Source organism: Papaver somniferum, unplaced genomic scaffold (assembly GCF_003573695.1).
Source record: "Papaver somniferum cultivar HN1 unplaced genomic scaffold, ASM357369v1 unplaced-scaffold_137, whole genome shotgun sequence".
Lineage (NCBI taxonomy): Eukaryota > Viridiplantae > Streptophyta > Magnoliopsida > Ranunculales > Papaveraceae > Papaver > Papaver somniferum.
The window spans coordinates 10,634,549-10,639,318 of record NW_020622934.1 but is presented as its reverse complement, the minus strand read 5'-3'; positions in this window follow the sequence as shown (position 1 = coordinate 10,639,318).

Below are 4,770 nucleotides of genomic sequence, written 5' to 3'. Positions count from 1 at the left end.
AGGGGGATTGAGAGTTTGGGGGTAGGTTTAGAGGCAGAGAATCACGTTACAGGTGGAGTTGCAGCAGCAGCAGCAGAGAATAGGAAGAAGAAGAGTTGCATACGACATATAGAAAGTGTCGTTCTCAAGAACCCTAAGCTGAAGAACATTAAGCGGTGCAGGACAGTCGTATTCTAGGGTCTTAAATTTCTGATCCTGTAACAGTTGATTAGTAACGTATATCTTCAGTATTGCAACACCAACTGTAACGGTGACTTCTGTAACATCTATACACCGTTGCAGATTTGTTGTTTTATATATTCTCTTCAATAAAAACACCTTTTGAGCCATGATTTATTATTTTGAACCTGTTTTTGATATGAGGAGCTAAACCCCATTGCTGAGACGATAGAGGAAGCTATTTTTCCAATAAAAAGTGGTACAATCTATTTTATTTAATTTACTGCAATTATTATTATGATTATTTGCCTTGAACTATTATTGAATATGATTTTTATTTGAGTGATTGTGATCTATTTAGTATGCTTAGTTTATAGACTCTTGATGCTTCATGATTGGTATTTACAATTATTTCTTTTGAAAATCTACTTGTTACAATAGTAAGAATCAAATTGAAAAAGAAAATTGCATGAATACAAAGATTGGATTAAATCACCTTAAACTTGGAAAATAGTGGAATCTTAGCCTCGGTGTTCTTTTAATATTGATACCAACTTTGTCAGTGTTTGTTATAATTATTAGTGAGTTTTCTATTTAGTTTTGAATTTAAGTCTAAAGTTATCCTTCACAAGTTCGAGAATCGAATCACTTTTTACCACTATCTACAAAACACATCAATTTTTGGCGCCGCTGACGCGGACTTGTTTTTAGGGTTTTGGATTATTTTTTTTATTTATTATTTTTGTCCTTTTTTATGTTTTTGGGTATTTATCTTGTGTCTACAGGTTTTGGATCATAAAGAAAATTGAGCCAAAGAGTTTGGTGATTTCATAAAGACTTGGAGCTAAAGATTAAAGCAAAAAGAACGGGAAAAAGACAATTTTATTTGACAATTTTAGTTTAGGGTTTGTTTATTTTCTTTTAAAAAAAAAACTGTATTAGGGTTTATTATTTTTGTAATTTTTCTTTACTTTTTTTGGACTTTTGGACTTTGGGACATTATTTTTTTTATTACCCTACGGAAGGGTACTTTAAATATAAACTATTTGCAGAGAAGGAGGACAATTACGATATTGTCTCTGCACCTTGGGTTCGTACACTAGACATCGGAGTCAATGGCCCGAGTCGACTACAACCGATTCATCCCCCGTCTAGAACGGGAGGTAAGATTCTAAACACTCGTGAATCCCCTATCAGCGAGTTACTGGACTCCTTCGTATGCGTATATGTTGAGGACTGAATACGGACATTTATTTTTCGAGTAAAGGGCAAGGCCTAGCCATACAAGATAAGGGTTCGGATTTCATCACCGTTCTCTTCTTGCCCGCTTTAGGAACACGTAACCTACGCGAACCTAAGCCTAAAATTTTGACTAGAACGAGACCGATAGGGTAACGAGCTTAACAGGAAAGTCATTCGAAAAATATTGGTTACTCTTTTAAGCATACTTCGAAGTTCTTGACGGTTTCTGTAAGTTGAACGCGTGACTGCCCCGCCTTGTAATACCGGTGAGGCCTTGGGTATCAAAGCTCCACCGAGCTTCCCTCGCCTCTATTCAACTTACGTTAACTCGGATTGATTCCAGAGGGGTTTGCTTAAATTGTAAAGAATTCCCGTTCGAAGGATTAGAAGCTGGTCTAGAAACAATCTAAGTGGAGCCATCATGCTTTTTGTTTGCTAGAAATCAATAGGTTTGATTTGGTTGAGTCGTCCTTGATCTGTGTTTGCTTACCCTTCCAATTTACAAAATTCTATTGTATGCCTGAATGTAAAAGAGACGCACTAGGTAGATTTGTTAAAGAGAAACCTAGTAGTTCGAAGCGTCTCGATTACCTTAATCTAGAGAGTCCGCCTTTTGAAGAGTCTGTTTTTGAACGTCCTTTGACTGAGGAGAGAATCCATGTTGCTCCGATAGCTCCATAAATGGCAACTTTGAAAGCTTTGTTGAATCCAACTAGGACTACTCGTCCTTCGTGTATTAAGTTAGCTGAAACGGAGGCACCCTATGAACTGAAACCTGGGACCTTACAGATGCTCCCAATCTTTTTAGGGAAAGAAAATGAAAACCCTTATTACCATGTTAGGGATTTTGAGGAAATTTGTAGTACTCTAATAATTAGAGGCTTAGATGATGATGCTTTGAAACTTAGGTTATTCCCATTTTCCCTGAAAGATAAGGCCAAGTCGTGGCTATATAGTTTGGACTCCGAGTCAATTGAGACATATGAACAACTTACATCTGCCTTTTTCAATAAGTTTTTCCCTAGGCACAAAACATCGTGTATTAGGACGCAAATATGCACATTTTCACAACAAGAGGGAGAATCTTTATATAGGTATTTGGAAAGGTTCAATGATTTATTATCCCAGTGTCCTCATAATGGTTTAGAAAAGGTTAGGCTAGTTCAGATCCTTTATGAGGGTTTAGATTATTCCACAACGACCATGGTTGAGTCTCTATGCACTGGTGGATTTGAAAACCAAACTGTTGATGCGGCGATGGATTTTTTTAATGAAATCGCCGAAAAAACCCAGCAATGGGAAAATAGTAGGGCACCCCAGAAAACAATTCTTTTAAGTAGAGGAAACGTTAACAGGTAGAAGGAGGCTATGAATCAGATGCCAAAATTGCTGTTATAGCAAAAAGGTTAGAAGCTTTAGAAGTGGGCCAGACTAGTGGTAGAGTGGAGCCTTTTTGGGAAGGCCAGAATATTGAAGAGAAAGCAAATGCTCTTTATAATAACACTAGATTTGATAACCGTCAAAAGATTGACCCATATTCAGAAACTATAATCCTGGTTGGAGAAACCATCTGAACCTTTCGTGGTCTAAGGGCCAAAGTCAAAGTCAGTTTAGTAATTCTAATGCTCCCCCAGGTTTTAGCTATACTAAGAATCCTTCAGGAATAGCTCAGTTTTAGAATCAGTCATATAAGAAAATCCTAAGTTTAGAGGAATCTCTCTCCTTGTTAACTCAACAAACTGCGAAAATTTCAGTTATCCGTAGAACAGAGTCTACAAGCTAGGTTGGTCTGATAAGTGATTCTTTGAGAGAAAAAGGTAAGTTTCCTAGTCAAACACAAACCAACCCTAGAGGAGTTCATGAATTAGGTGCAAAACCATCGAATCAATTGAATGCTGTTAGAACCCTTAGGAGTGGTAGAGTTGTAGACAATAAGGTAACCATGCCCGATAGTGAACATACTGTAGTTCACCCCTCAGAATATCACCTATCAGGACCAGTAGATGAAGAGACTGATAAAGTTTCTGATGATGTGAATTCGGTTCATAAAAGGTTTGATTTTATGCCTAGAGCCCCATTTCCTCAGCTATTAGTACCAACAAAGAAGGAATCGAACTTTAATGACATAGTTGAGTTTTTTAAGCAAGTTACCATAAACCTTCACTTATTAGATGAAATTAGGAAAATTCCTGCTTATGCCAAGTTCCTCAAGGATATATGTACGCGAAAGCGAAAACTTAGCGTCCATAAGAAAGCCTTTTTAGCTAGTCACGTAAGTTCAATCATTCAGAACACCACAACTCCAAAGTACAAAGACCCAGGTTCTCCTACCATTGCTTGCACAATAGGTAACTTTCGGGTAGAAAAAACTTTACTTGACTTAGGAGACAGTGTGAACTTACTGCCATTCCATGTATACTTACAGCTAGGACTTGGTGAAATGAAACCTACTCAGATGACACTGCAGTTAGCTGATAGGTCTGTTAAAATTCCTCGAGGTGTTATCGAGGATGTTCTTAGTGGGGTTGACAAGTTTATTTATCCATTGGATTTCGTGGTCCTAGATACCCAACCTGTCCCTGACCCAGAGAACCAGATACCTGTGATTTTAGGTCGCCCATTTTTAGCTACGTCTAATGCGATCATTAACTGTCGAAATGGTGTGATGAGTTTATCTTTTGGTAATATATGGAGATGAACATTTTTAATGTCAGTAAGCAACCTCATGAGCTAGATGACACATGTGTTGAAAAGGTGAACATGATAGAAGCCTTAGTTCAGGAGTCATTACCAAACATTTTGTCTGAAGACCCATTAGAAAGTTGTCTATCCCATTTTGGTTTAGATTTTGACGACGATAACACTATTGAACAGGTGAATGCTCTATTAGATTCTACCCCTGTGTTAGACACTGATAGATGGAAAGCTAGGTTCGAACCGTTACCAGTTTCTGAGACTACCCTAATTCCTTATTTAGAAGAGCCCCCAAAGTTGGACCTTAAACCACTACCCGATACTCTAAAGTATGTTTTTTTAGGCCCATATGAGACTTTACCTGTGATTGTAGCTTCCGATTTGGATAGTGATCAGGAAAGTAGGCTAGTAAATGTACTTCAAGACAATAAGGAAGCTTTAGGGTGGACTATAACAAACATTAAGGGTATAAGTCCTACTGTGTGTATGCATCAGATTCATTTAGAGGAAGACTCCAAACCTTCTAGGGAGATGCAACGTCGACTGAACCCTAACATGAAAGAGGTAGTTCGAAAAGAGGTTCTTAAGTTGTTAGATGCGGGTATTATTTACCCAATTTCAGACAGTAAGTGGGTCAGCCCTGTTCAGGTTGTCCCCAAGAAATCAGGTATCACT